The 15,443-nt window shown below is 35.3% G+C and overlaps 1 protein-coding gene across 4 annotated transcripts in view; it reads right to left on the reverse strand.

Annotated features, from left to right (window-relative positions):
- Nucleotides 1–1,924: 1,924 nt before the first annotated feature.
- The window catches only part of LOC147833949 (uncharacterized), a 181,753-nt gene continuing 168,234 nt past the window's right edge, over nucleotides 1,925–15,443 (reverse strand). For all 4 annotated transcript variants that reach the window (XR_015507410.1, XR_015507412.2, XR_015507413.2 and 1 more), the window contains one exon: nucleotides 1,925–3,209. The gene's annotated coding sequence lies outside the window, so the exon portion shown is untranslated. The remainder of the gene's footprint in view (nucleotides 3,210–15,443) is intronic.

Consider the following 15,443-nt stretch of genomic DNA (forward strand, 5'->3'; position numbering starts at 1 on the left):
GAACAAATGACATTTTAAAAGTACAAAAAAATAATTATTTTACATTGTTTATTAAGTTATTGTTTATTTGTTTATCGTGTTTTTATGTGATAGTTTAAACCGCACTGTACTAATCCCCCAAATTATATATTGATTACGTGTATACATTCCGAGGCACAAAACTGATTACAATATATACAGAAGCTCTTCACTTTTTCCACATTTTTTTAGGTTACAGCCTTATTCCAAAATGGATTAAATTGATTTATTTTGTCAAACTTCTACATGCAATACCCCATAATTATAATGTGAAAAATACTTTTTTATAAATTTTTGCAAATGATTAAAAATAAAAAACCTGAAAAATCACGTGCATAAGTATTCTGTGAAGCTTTAAATTGAGCTATGGTATATTCTGTTTCCACTGATCATTCTTGAGATGTTCCAGCAGCTTAATTGGAGTTCACCTGTGGTAAATTGATTGAAAATTATTTGCAAAGGCATACACCTGTCTATATAATGTCCAAGAGGTTGACAGTGCATGTGAAAGTACAAACCAAGCATGAAGACAAAGGAATTGTCTGTAGACCTCAGAGACAGGTTAGTTTCGAGGCACAAGGCTGAGGAAAGTTACAGAAAAATTTCTGCTGCTCTGAAAGTTCCACTGAGCACAGTGGCCTCTATCATCTGTAAGTGGAAAATGTGTGGAACCACTGGGACTCTTTCTAGAGCTGGCCGGCCATCTCAATAACCCAATGGTCACTCTGTCTGAGCTCCAGCTTTCTTTTGTGGAGAGAGGAGAACCTTACAGAAGCACAACCATGTGTGCAGCAATCCACCAATCAGGCCTGTATGGTAGAGAAGCCACGGAAGCCACTCCCTGCCTAGAATTTGCCAAAAGGCAAGGCAATTGAGCTCTTTTGAGTGGAGTGAATGCCAGGCGTTACGTCTGGAGAAAATCAGGCACCGCTCATCGCCAGGAAAATGCCATCCCTACAGTGAAGCATGGTGGTGGCAGCATCATACTGTGGGATGTTTTTATCCTAAATGAAAACCTGCTTCAGAGTGCTCTTGACCTCAGACTTGGGCGATGGTTCATCTTTCAGCAGGTCAATGACCCACAGCACACCACCAAAATATTAATGGAGTGGCTTCACAACAGCTCAGTGAATATCCTTGAGTGGCCCAGCCAGAGTCCAGACCTAAATCATATTGAACATCTCTGAAGAGATCTGAAAATGGCTGTACACCGTCACTTCCCATCCAACCTGATAGGGCTTGAGAGGTACTGCAAAGAGGAAGGGGCAAAAATTCCCAAAGACAGGAGTGCCAAGTTTGTGGCATCATATTCAAAAAGACATCAGGCTGTATTTGCTGCCAAAGGTGCATCAACAAAGTATTGGGCAAAGGCTGTGAATACTTATGTGCATGTGATTTTTCAGGTTTTTATTTTTAATAAGTATGCAACAATTTCATTTTCTTCACATTGTCATTATGGTCCATTGTGTGTAGAATATTGAGGAAAAAATTTGTTTAATCCGTTTTGGAATAAGCCTTTAACATAAAAAATGTGAAAAAAGTGAAGGGCTATGAATACTTTCCGGATGCACTGTATATAAACCAAACATAATAAGTAAATTAACTAATTAAAATGTCATTTTAGTCAAGTGGGTGCTCTGGGAAAGACTTCATGAAGACTTCTATAACATTAATATGTGGAATATGACATTATCTACCAATACATTCTTAATATACTAATTACATTGACTCAGTGTTTTGGCGGTGCACATTCTTTCTTTTTTGCATTTTCTTTTCCTTTACCCTCCTCATGTTTATTTAAATAAATAAATAATATTTTAATACATAAAAGAAGCTTAAAAGGGATGCAGAATGAACAGTTTTTCTAACCGAGACCTTATTCCTCACACTGAAGTTAGACAGACACTTCAAATCATCTCCTTTATTTCATCTCTTTCTGTGATTTTTTTTTTAATGCATGCCATTACTTGCCGCTAACTCGCGTTAGAAGCCGCTCCAAACAGAGTTTTGATGTTTACAAAAGGGCGAGAGATTAATGCAGACAAACATCATCTGACTCACTTTAAAACTCAGAAAGAACAAAGAGCAAGAGAGGACTGAGAAGTAATATTAAGATGAAACCCTAGGAAATTTGCAGAAAGCGGACATGGATTGTAGTAGTATGACCCCAGGGATAATAACACCAAATATGATAAATGCAGCAAAACATACATAATGTGTTTTCATAGAGACTTGTCTGACAGGCTGAATGAAAAGGTGAGGGAGTGTTTATCCTCTCAAGCTTTAACACCTCAGTGTCTGACAGGAACATTTACAGTTCTTAAAGGTGCAGTTCACCCATGATTTCACTGTTGTTGTCAATGTGCTCTTTCTCAGGCCATTCAAGATGTACAGTAGGTGATTTCATTAGTAGAACACACTGTAAACGAATATTTTTAACATAAAAATTGTGTTTGGTGGATCATAATATTCAAGGTAACATCTTTTAGCACTTTCCTATGCAGCTAACAGGAAACTTTTTGAGAACATGAACGTCCCTAACCTTAAGTAGTGCAAATGTTAGAATGCAGCATTATGAAAAGAAATGTTTCTGGAACATTCTTGTAATTCTGATTGAAAAAAACATTTACATAATGTGGATGTTCTAAGAGCCTTTAAATAACATTCTGAGAACATTAATATAGCACAAGGCTAACCGAATATATATCACGGGATAAAAAATAAAAATTACAGGCAAAACCAAATGAATACATGTGGCTCGTCATGCTACAAATGCGGACTTATGAAGCAAAACCATTGGCCTAAGCAAGAAACTGAACATTATTTACAAAGTGGCTACCGTTATTCACAGCCACAACAAACATCCTGGAGTGAGTCCAACAGTCTGGAGCATGAGCTTCTTATCGCAAATTAAACATTGGGAACACTTACAAACTCCGCACACAAACACAATATTTTATGGTTGTTCTATTCAGAATAAGCACATGTACATTTTTAAATACAACACACGTCTACCCTCTCCACTGTTAATTTGCTTCAGTATATAAGATCAATCGATTGCCGCCACTCATGCATTATTACACACACCAAATCGACCATTTGACCATTATTTTTGCAGTAAACTCCAAAATCCGTGTCTGAGCAAAGGTTGTTCTCGATGAGTTTTAGCCCTGTCATCCTGGTGCTCAAATCTAAAACAAATGTAAACAAATTTTCAGATTACTTCTATTTTAATAAATAAAAAAAACACATTGGAAGTCTAAACCACATTCTCATATAAAAACTCCTAAAACTACATTCCATGGCACAAATGCACTAGTATTTGAAGATTTCTTGCTCGCAGTAATGATAGTAATGATACTTGTGGTGAGGTATGCTTAAGTTAGAGTGATAAAAAATGTGAAGTAGTTCCTGTGGTGATAATGGTAGAATATCACATGGATACAAAGACTTCTTAGCCAGACAGATTCAAGAACCAAAACAAAATGTTGTGTTATATGACAGGAAGCTGTTTGCTAAAGGCTGATTTATACTTCTGTGTCAAGTACACGTGTATGGTCTGGCGCAGCCTTCGTATGGTTGCATAGCCCTCACCTCGGCTGATGTTGACGTTTGCGCACACCTCTTAAAAATGTAACTACACATCACAACATCGTGTAGCGCAAGCTCTTTGATTGTTCGGCTTAGTAGCGGTGACGAGCACAGGCGGTGCTGAGAACTGCGAGGCCAATGGAGCGAGTGTGGAGTCCCATGAAGGAGCTCCAAACGGAAATATTAGTTTTATGTTTACCTTAGATTAAAGGTGTTGCACATCCACCAGCTCCCACCTCTGAATGAGCGAGTTTTAACTACTTGTATATTAAGGGAGCGTTCAGAAAAAACAAAACACCTGCGAAGAAACACGACACAGAGGAACATGAAGACCTACTGCCAGCTAGCATTACATCGAAAGTGTTATTGCAGAGCAACACAAAAAGCACACAAAAGTATAAATGCACAGCTACATGCAAGGCAGGTGCCGTAGATCACGGTGATCACTCGACGCAGAAGTATAAATCAGCCTTAAGGCTGTTTGTTAAAATTACTAAGTGTATAATGTTTGAACTCTTGCACAGTCTGATAATTTCACCTCATAACTCTTCAATATTTCATAAGTAGTCACAAGTATTTTTTTACTTGCCTCCTATGAATCGCCAAAAAGTAAAACAAAATGGACAGATAGACAGATGTACACTACCTGACAAAAGACTTGTCATCGATCCCAGTTGTAAAAGCACCAAATAATAACTTAACTTACCTGAACATTTGGAAAAGTTTCATAAGGTAGATTTTACAGATGAATCATCTGTTGAACTGCATTCCAATCATCCCAAATACTGCAGAGGACCTAATGAAACCCACATGAACCCAAGATTATCACGGAAATCAGTCAAGTTCGGTGAAGAAAACCCCATGGTTTGGGGTTACATTCAGTATGGGGGTGTGTGAGAGATCTGCAGAGTTAATAGTATCATCAACAGCCTGAGGTATCAAGACATTTGTGCTGCCCATTACATTGCAAACCACAGGAGAGGGCAAATTCTTCAGCAGGATAGCTCTCCTTCTCATACTTCAGCCTCCACATCAAAGTTCCTGAAAGCAGTTTAGGTCAAGGTGCTCCGGGATTGGCCAGCCCAGTCACCAGACATGAACATTATTGAGCATATCTGGAGTAAGATGGAGGAGGCATTGAAGATGAATCCAAAGAATCTTGATGAACTCAGGGAGTCCCACAAGAATGCTTTCTTTTCCATTCCAGATGACTTTATTAATTAATTATTTGAGTCATTGCAGAGATGTATGGATGCAGTCCTCCAAGCTCATGGGAGTCATACACAACATTAAATCTTTTTCCATTGCACCAAGACTTTATATTCTATACTGTACATTATTTCTGTTACGTGACATGACTTTAGTGCCCTAATTAAATAACCAAAAATTAAGCCATGATTATATTTTATTTTGGTAAAATAGAGGCATTTGCCTTTTATGTAAGCCACTTGTGATAACAAATAATCAACTAGAAGTCAAGCTATTATTTGTTGTTCCTAAAACTTGGACAGGCAACAAGACTTATGTCGTAGTGTTAGTGGTGGTAGTGTATTTTAACGACACATTATATTTACATTTTTGGCTAAATTATTCCATAACCGACTTGCAAACCCAATCAAACACGCCAGTTGAATATGTTTTGATATGTGACACTGTAACACTTGCTTTGTAGGTGTTGACCTTTGGACAGGGAAAACATGAGGAGGAGGAATCAGCACAAAATGTAATATTTAATTATAAATAAATAAATGTCAAATGCATATTGCAAAAAGTGAGTCATGCAGAAAAAGAAGTACAAAAATGAAAGGGCACAGATTCTACATGCAGCACGCAAGTCATCATTATTTATTTTTGAGTTGGGAAAGGTGACATGGTTTGAGCTACTTGTTAAAAGCAAGACCAGCTTGTGCCTCAGGTTCTTGTTCCGCAGTGGTTACAACCCCGAGTTTAAAAACGCAGCTATACGTACGATTCTTGAAAGTTAAAGGGGGGAAATGGTAAAAGCAATAGTGGTGTGTTTTGAACTTACCTGTGACAGCAGTGAGTTTTGCAAAGAAAGTTGACGATACGCCTTATTTCTGTCGGAATAAATTTTCCTCCTGGATCCGCACACACACAACTCTCTAAGTAAAACGTCAAAGTGCATCTTTTATACTCTACTACTGATGTTCCTCACATCTCCGAGACTATCAGCAGAGGCTCACGAGAACTACACCGCATATGGCAAGAATGAAACACACACTCACACATAAATGGATGATTGTCTTTTATCGGTCTATTGATTGATAGGTTCTGATAAAAGTTTCTTTTTTTTGCATCATTTTCCTGTGAATGTGAACAGTAACCCAGCAAGCATGAGTTCTTCCATGACTTTGTTCCTATTTAAAACCTCTGAGCCGAGAACAGCAAAATAAAAGGCAGTATGGCATTTGAAATATTGAAGAAGACGACGAAAAAAAAAGTGGTGTTGTCAATAATTCATCAGCTTGATACAAAGGGACTTTGTGTTGGAGAGATTTATGGGCTATGACTAAGGAAAGTACAGATGTATGAAGGCCTTCAGCGTGCTTTACTTGGTATTTCTCACATTATCTGTACAATACACAGCAAGATGTTTCAAAATAATTGGAGCGTCTGAGTAATTTTTATATAGCAGCGGTAGACTAAGTCATTTGCGTTCATGCAGAGTTTACCCCATGTCGACGCTGCAGTTTCATATAGTCCTACATTGCGCTGAAAAGGTCAAGCCGTGAGTCACTGTCCACCAGAAATCCCACATCTAAAACAATGTGCTGTGTATTTTGGTTTTATGTATACAAACATTTCACATGTCGCCCACAACGAACAGCTAATCTCATGCACTGCAGCTCTCAGTCCAGTACTGCGGAGGGAAAGTAACAAAATACACCTACCTAGGGAAAGTTTGAGTGCTTGTGTACACTGATTACCTACATTACTGTGATATAGTGTGTGTGGGGGTGGGGGGGGTATACTTAAATAAACATCTATTTATCTGTCTGTCTGTCTGTCTGTCTGTCTGTCTGTCTGTCTGTTTGTCCGTCTGTCTGTCCAACTGTCAGTCCGTCCATCGGTCCGTCCGTCTGTCTGTCTGTCTGCCTATCCCTCCCTTCCACCCTCGCTCCCTCCCTTGCTCCGTCCATCCATCCATCCAACCATCTATCCATCCATTTTACGTATTGCTACAATTAGTATTTTTTTAAATATCTGTCTGTCCGTCCATCTGTCCGTCTGACTGTCCATTCATCCATCCATCTAGCTAGCTAGCTACCTGTCTGTCTGTTTGCTGTTTATTTTTATGTGTATCAACAAAAAGTATATATCTGAATAAACATCTGTCTGTCTATCTGTCCATCCATCCATCCATCCATCCATCCATCTATCCATCTATCCATCCATCCATCCATCTTTGTCTGTCTCTCTGTGTGTCTGCCTGTTTGTCTCTCTGTGCGTCTGTCTGTCTACTGTTTATATCTATTATATGTAGGTACAGTAAGTATATACTTGATTAAACATCTATCTATCTTTCTATCTATCTATCTATCTATCTATCTATCTATCTATCTATCTATCTATCTATCTATCTATCTATCTATCTATCTATCTATCTATCTATCATCTATCTGTCTGTCTGTCTGTCTGTCTGTCTGTTTACTTTGTATATCTATTATGTGTAGCTACAATAAGTATATACTTGATTAAAATAGGATACTAAACATCCATCTGTCCCTTCGTCCCTTCATCCGTCCGTCTGTTTGACTACTGTGCATATCTTTTCTTCATATTATATATGTATATTTATCTAATATATATGTATACTATCTATTATGTGTAGCTACAGTAAGTATACACCTTCCATCCACCCACCTGTTCGTCAATCTATTATGTGAAGCAAATATATACTTGTATTTACTAGTATATACTAAACATCCATCGATCTGTTTGTCTGTTTACTTTGTATACCAATTTTTGTATCTACAATAAGCATATACTTCATTATACTAGTATACTAAACATTCATCCGACCCTTCATCCGTCTGATAGGACCTAAAGCAGCACATCTATCTATCTATCTATCTATCTATCTATCTATCTATCTATCTATCTATCTATCTATCTATCTATCTATCTATCTATCTATCTATCTATCTATCTATCTATCTATCTATCTATCTATCTATCTATCTATCTATCTATCTATCCAACATTCTGTCTGTCAGTTGATTACTCAGTCGTTGGTTTGGTCAGTGGTGTCAGCATCAAGGTTGTGCAAACATTAGTGTTTTGAACTGCACTAGAGATTACGAGGAACACTCAGATGGTGATTGGTAGCTCTCAAGCACAGCATCTCTGCTAATAGCCACAGAGTGTTTTTATGAGGTTATATAAATTGGATGCTTTTAATGACTTATTTTCCCCTCTCTGTGATCTATTAAATTACTCATTCAAGCCTATTTCTGTCCTCGCCTTAATTGTAACACAATATAAAATTTCTACAATGTCATTTCTGCCCCAGGGGCTTGGTAACAAGCTGTGAAAATAATCATGACTTGTGTAGTTTAAGCTGAAGTGGGGATTGTGTCGGGCAGGCTGGATGTTGGTGACAAAGTCTCATGCTGGGTGAGACTTTCCTCTCTGGTCTTGAGTCTGTTTTTTTTTCTTACCTCTAAACTAAGGGCTTTGTCCTTATTTTTGACTTTTTTATGTGATAGTTAGAGTTTCTGGCAAAAATGATGGTTCCAGACTTGTGTCTATGCATTTAGGCATTGTATTAGTAGTCACTCCACCTGTCCTGCTTAAATTGAGGGGAAAGTGTCTTGTGTTGGTGTTAGTAGAAAGAGCACCCCCTATTGGTAAGAAGGCCATTTTCATATGTTGTATACAAATCTGCCCTTTTACAGATTTTCTCAATTGCTTTGGCTCAATTTTTTATTAAAATTTGTATTTTTTTAAAACAATAACTTTAGATTTTTGAACAATAAGCATTTTGTTCACTTCAGATTGGCATTTCTTATTGATTACAGTTTTTCACAATTGCTTTAGTTCAACTCTCAATTGAAATTCGAATTTTTCAAAACATTAAGTTTAGATATCTGAACAATTAGATTACTTTTCACTTCAGATTGGCAAAACTAAATGCATATGGCTTATTGATCAAAACTGATGAGTTGATTCTCATTTAAACTGTCAAACTCTTCACAACTTCTCAATCATTTTTCATGATGCAAGCCATCACACTCAAAACCATTTATTTAAATATCAATTTGTATGCAGACATTTACACCATAAATTTCTGATATTGACATTGTTTATGATGTATGCTAACCTAGTAAATGGTCTCTATTTGCGATACAATTTGAATAAAAAATGTAACAAATGAATTCTGTAAGCATATACAGTAGTTGTCAATGTTTGGTGGATCCAAACGTTTTACCAAAGACATCCAAAATTATTCAGCAACACCCATTCTTGTCTTACAGTAGGACAACTTTGACTCACTTCATTACTGTATATGTAGACACAATCACAATCACTACCTTTTTTTCTGAACTACAGCATCATGCTTGTGAAAGAGCAGTTGGAAGACTTGTAATCACTGGCAAAGCCAACAAGAGCGACAGGATGTTCAACAATAGTTATTTTTTCATGGATCTTTATTTTGTAGTATTTTTGTGTATTTGTGGTAAGATAATGTGGTGAAAAATTTTGTGTAATTTTTACTAAAACATTGATTTTTATAAAACTTCTCTTTCTTACTAGAAACATCATATGCTAAGAAACATATGCCTTCCTAAAGATGATACAAAAACATAAATATTACAAGAAGGGTCATTCAGAAGGTGGTCATCTGCTTTTAAACATATGCATTCAATACGTGTAAATCCTGGCTGTAAAATCCAATCCTCTGAAGTGGACTGGGTGTCAACTGTGACAAAGTGGGCCTTGAAGCGGGGGAAAGAAGATAAAAACTGGTATCTCTCTAGCCTGTGGGTCGCACTCTGCAGCAACTGGTGTTCCTGTATGACTGTTGGATCTGCTCTTTTGGAAGAATAAAAACTTTTTGGAAGTAAACCGCCTGAGACTTTGTCTCTTGATCAGTAAGAGTCTCATTATTTGAAACTGCAACAACAATTTGGTGTCAGAAGTGAAATGTTTTGATGTGCTTTTCTGGACCAAAGAGTGGAGAGTGACTGTACACCCTAGGCTTAGCAGTCAGCTCTACCTTAACTAGATTGAGGGAGGAGGGACTGACCGCTGGGCCCAGAGAGGAACATCACTGGCATCTACAAAAAAATGAACTGAAGTGGCAACAGGACCCCCTAGTATATAATCTTAATAAATTTTTTTTTTATTTTAATAGGAAAAAAAGTTTAATTTATCATTACAAATTTTGAGAACAAATTTTTAATTTGAAGTAAGGTGGAACCATATTGGCAGATCCATTTTTGTGGGATAGCACTGATTACAGATCTGGGTTGGATATTTGTTGTGGGCACAATTTCCAAGGAAGGAAAGGGAAACGTGGGAGGCCAGGAGGTCACACTTGTCCACAGCTAGAAGATAGACTGAAATCATTGGCTAGCTAATAGGGTAGAGAGGGTTTTACTGGTGGTTTGAACTTTTCAGAATCACAAAGCAGACGTTAAGTGCACTTTGCGTGTAATACGTTCATGATTCATACAAAAATAGACATACTGTATAAACATAAATGTTCATATTTTGTTTACAAATTAAACATATATCATATTTTTAAACCTTAGATTTCACACTTGACTGTCTTAGTAAAAAAAAAAAAACTAATCATTTTGACCAGTGTGGCTCACACGATGACAAATACACTTTATGTTTTGGTGGTCTTAGCCAAATTACTGACACCCTAACTAGTTTCAGAAGCTTGAATTAAAAGTTTTAGATGAGTAACTAGATCTTGCAATGCAATGAAGTTCTGAGTAAACCAGTTTACTGAGAAGTCCCAGTAAACTGCTCTGACATTTGCACTCACAGTTTAGAAAATGTTAAGACTGTTTCGAAAAATGTGCCAAAGCCATCGAGATAAACTGTAAAGTGACTGCTAATTCCCATTTAATATGTACTGTAATGCTGCCTACTGTAAATGTGTTGCTACAAATCCATAACTGAATGTATTTCGCAAAGAAAATGAAGAGAGCATATCAGCCAGATGACCAAAGCAACAAAGCATATCTGCTCAAAAAGCTATTCTTATTTTTATTGAAGCAGGTGCTGAACAGGAAAACCCATATATGGAGTTTTGATTGATCATGTTTAGGGTGGGTGTGCTAATTGTGAGAGACCTCAAGATGGACCCCAGATGTATGTTTAATATGAAATAACGTGGGTCTCCATGTGTTACTTGTGCTCACAGATGTTACTGACAACACCTGTAGGTGCTAAATGAAGCATAACATGTGGCAGCTTCCCCATGCCATTGAACAACATTTCAAGCTTCAGTAATATGTTTAAATGGGATATAAAAAGGCTTATAAAATCCTATATAAAGTGTTCAGTGCTTTGTAACACAGCAGTCTAATTGTGCTAAAATAGTAATGACTCAAAACACCTGTTGTTTTATTACTGTGCAGCTACCCACAGAGGCAGATGTTATTAAAAAATCATGCCAATAATATTGTAATTATTTTTTTTAAACATTATGTTTATTGGCTTATTCCAAGTTAAACACAAAGTACAACAAAGTACAGAATAATCGAAATAGATCTTCCATTCTCACATGTATTGCCCTATTCATGCCCCAAACCTCCAACCCGTAGTGCAACAAATAAACCATGAATAAAATAAAATAAAAAACATGAATAAAACATAAGTCTTGTTCTAAGTATTCTGTCCTGTTATACCCAAGTAAGAAATGAAGCTGCCCCACAACCAAAAAGATAAGTTTTGCCTGTTCAAACTACTTATTTAAAATGTGCTGAAACAACACATTCCTTGAGATTTCACTGGGACAACTTATTTTTTTATGTTTAATCCACATAAATTTGTTAAAAGTGTTAGATTAACTTAATCATTTTGTGTTGGGACAACATGATTGAGTTGTGTGAAACCCTGCATTTTTTGAATATTTAATAATTTGAATATTTGACAAACAAATCTTGTCACTTTTTCAAATGTAACACTTTTTTTTTCCAAAGGCACATACGATGACACTTCTTTAATCCACATGGAAGTAGAAGGTGGATTAGAATATGTCCATCTCGAAGTTATACATTTTATGGCTGCTAGTAGGGCTAGTCTGACTAATTTCAGATTAATGCTTTGTTGATCAAGTGTAGTATCTCCTAAGAGGGCAAGTCTAGGCTCTCTAGGCACATTAGTACCTACAACTATGGCAATAATCTCTTTCCAATATTCCTCTAATTCAGGGCAAGACCACAGCATATGTAGGAGAGTCCCTCTATCTGCTATAGGATAACGCTCTGGGTAGGAACTTTTAAAAGAGTGCAATCTGAGTATAGCAAACTCTTTGTATCACATTAAATTGTATGAGTTTATGATGACTATCGATAGAAAGTCTGAGCTGTGTCACATATTGTTTCCGATTCGTCATCTGTGAATGAGCACTCCAAGTCTTTTTCCCACTTAGATTTTACGTCAAAAATATTACCAGCCATCAGCTGTAACAACTTGACATAAATAAAAAAGACAAGACCCTTAAGACCTTTTTTCTCTGACAAAATAGCCTCAAGAGGTGAAAGAGATTAGATAAACGTCCCCCTTTTTACTTTATTTATGATTTTCACAGTTTGTCTGATGATTTTTTTTTCTTCTGGAGAAAGTCTTGTTTTATTTTGGCTTGAATAGAAGCATTTTTTAAATTATTTTAAAACCATTTAAAGGTCAATGTTATTAGCCTCTTCAAGTTGTATTTCCCCACCAATAAGCTAACAAATTGTCGTTATACAGTAACTTGCCTAATCACCCTAACCTGCCAAGTTAATCTAATTAACCTAGTTACGCCTTTAAATGTCACTTTAAGCTGTAAAGAAGTGTCTTAAAAAATATATAATTTTTTTTACGTTCACTCATTAATGACGCATTGCTGATCATAGTATGATTTAGGTCAAACATGACCTAATTATGTGTAAAATTATGTTTTTTTTTTTACATCCAAACAAAAACTATAAACTCTTAGAAAAAATGTACATGGTGGTACAAATAATGTTCCATATGCAACAGTTTTGTACCTTTTCTAAAAGTTGTACCTTCTACAGTACAGAAAATTGTTACGGTTAAAAAAAATAGTGTTCGACAACTCCTTTATTACAATATCTATGAAAATACATATGACTGGAAAGGCAAAGTGGTTTATGAATAGTTTCCATATAAAAACATGAACCATCATTCAAAAGTACGTTTAAAGAAACTTATAAACATTAGTTAAGTTCTATAATACAAAACAATTGGTAAAACAAAACTATAAGCATTGTACACTAAACATTTAAGGAATTTTTACTAAACATTAGGTAAGCATTTTCTGATAAACTAATCAAACATTGTGCATATCTTGTCTAACAATACTTTTGCACAATTCTATTTCTATTTTAAGATTAAGTAAATGAAATGAACTTTTAAGTGATTACAAAGGTAATGTGTGCAAATTGGAGGGAAAAAACGTTTTATATTGTTCATGGAAGAAGGTATTTCTGTAACATTTATGTGGAAAGTGTTGTGAAATATTTAGCAAAACTAGATATTTTGATTCATGTAAAGTATTTTTTTTATTCTTTATTGTAAATTTAAAATGTGTATTTACACAAAATAAACTTTTTTTTTGTAAACTGAAACATTGTTTAATAAATATTTTTGATGTTTTACTGAAAATTAATTGACATATTTGGGATACAGCAAAATGCCTTTAAATAGTTCTTGAAGGAACACATTTGACACTGTTCAGGTACAAAGTGTCTTGTCACTGTAGTGGTACCTTTATAGATCAGATTTGTACCTTTGATAAAGATACAATACTGTATCTACAGGTTTTAAAAACCAAAGGTACATTTTGGTTTCCCATGGTACAAATCATGTCCTTAACGGTACAAACTGCAATGGTACAATTTTGTTTCTTTGTCTTAAGGTACAATTTTGTTCCATAAAAATGTACTGTGTACAAAAATGTACCCAATGACAAGGGTTTGTACCTTCCTTGGTACAGCATTGTACAATTTTTTTTTTGAGAGTGTACAGTAAACTGTAAACCATTTATTTATACAGAGAAATATAATAGCAGTGCCAGTTTTTATTCAGACATTGAAAAATAATCACAAAAATCCAAGCTCATTGAATGCTACTTTTTTTTTTTCTTATAAAACGCAACACAAATATCTTTCAAATTAATATATGCATTTCAGTGCTGTTTAGCAGCAGATACAGTGCTTTGAGTTATGTACGCTACCGCTCAAAAGTTTGGGGTCAGTAGGATTTTTAAATGTTTTAAAATAAGCTTATACTGTTCATCGAGGCTGCGCTCATTTCATCAAAAATACAGTACAAATTGTAAAATTGTTAAATGTTATTGCACTATAAAATAACTGTTCAAAAGTAGTTTAGAATTAAATTTAATCATTTATTCCAGTGATTTTAAAGATGATTTATCAGCTTCATTACTCCAGTCTTCAGTCACATGATCCTTACAATCCCTACAATATTTTTATTATTATTATTAATTTTAATAATGGTAATAGTAATAAAAGCATTAATGACTGGAGTAATAATTTCATTTGAAACTACATACAATACGTAATAAATAAATAATTGATAAACAAATATTATAACAATTTAACATTTTTTACATTTAATAAATCAGTCTTGTTGAACAGACTGAACAGAACTAACCCCAAACTTTTGACTGGTAGTGTACACATTCAACATGTAACATCATCTGATTACAGTTGTCTGTTTCTAGCATAAACCAGGAGCTTTCAATCACATCTAAACCCATCTCTACCACCTCCATCACCCTGCTGTGTCCTCATATATTCTGATAGTTTAATTAGTAAAGAATGGTATCTCAGTTAGCACTGGGCCAGTGACTGGGGTTAATGTTTATCTTAGCTCACGGCTCCTCTTCTTCCCAGTCACGTTAATGATGCTCTGTACTGATATGATCCAAAGGATAACCCAATTACGCTCGGACCTCTGGGGCAGAGGCCTCTCCAGAAAAATAACCATAACTTCCTCACTAGGAACATAAAAACATCTACAAATTAATTATGTTGTTTGTTCAAAATTTGCCGAAAAGCCTTTATTCTTTGGCATCTCTGAGTTTCAAACATCAAGTCTTTTATCATAACCAATGTTTTTTTTTTGTTACTTCATAAAAGTAATCAATGACTAAGTACTATCATTAAAATTGTACTTAAATTACTTTTATAATTACTTTGTCTAACTTTAATAATAATAATAATTTTAAGAAAATATCAAATATCAAAATACTGGGACTCAAACAGACTGCAGGTTGAACACCCCCTGCTACCTACCTCTCTCATGTGGTCTCCCATCCAACTTTGTAATTTATATATATATAATATAATAAGTTGACTTGAATACTAAAAATCCACATAAATCTCAACGCATAGACGATATAAATGAAATTATAAAATCTCTGAATTATAGTAAAGCAGTAAGGTGACTTTACTTTAAATGGTGAGTAAATTCATTATAACTTGAAACATAATTAATGTATTTCAAAATTTTAAGACAATGGGTTTACTTACTTTACTAGTTTCAAGAGTTCACACATAGCTGATTATTGAGAACATAGCGTGTTGAGAAAGAGCCCTGAG

The sequence above is a fragment of the Danio rerio genome, chromosome 14 (genome assembly GCF_052040795.2).
Source record: "Danio rerio strain M-AB ecotype USA chromosome 14, GRCz13ab, whole genome shotgun sequence".
NCBI lineage: Eukaryota > Metazoa > Chordata > Actinopteri > Cypriniformes > Danionidae > Danio > Danio rerio.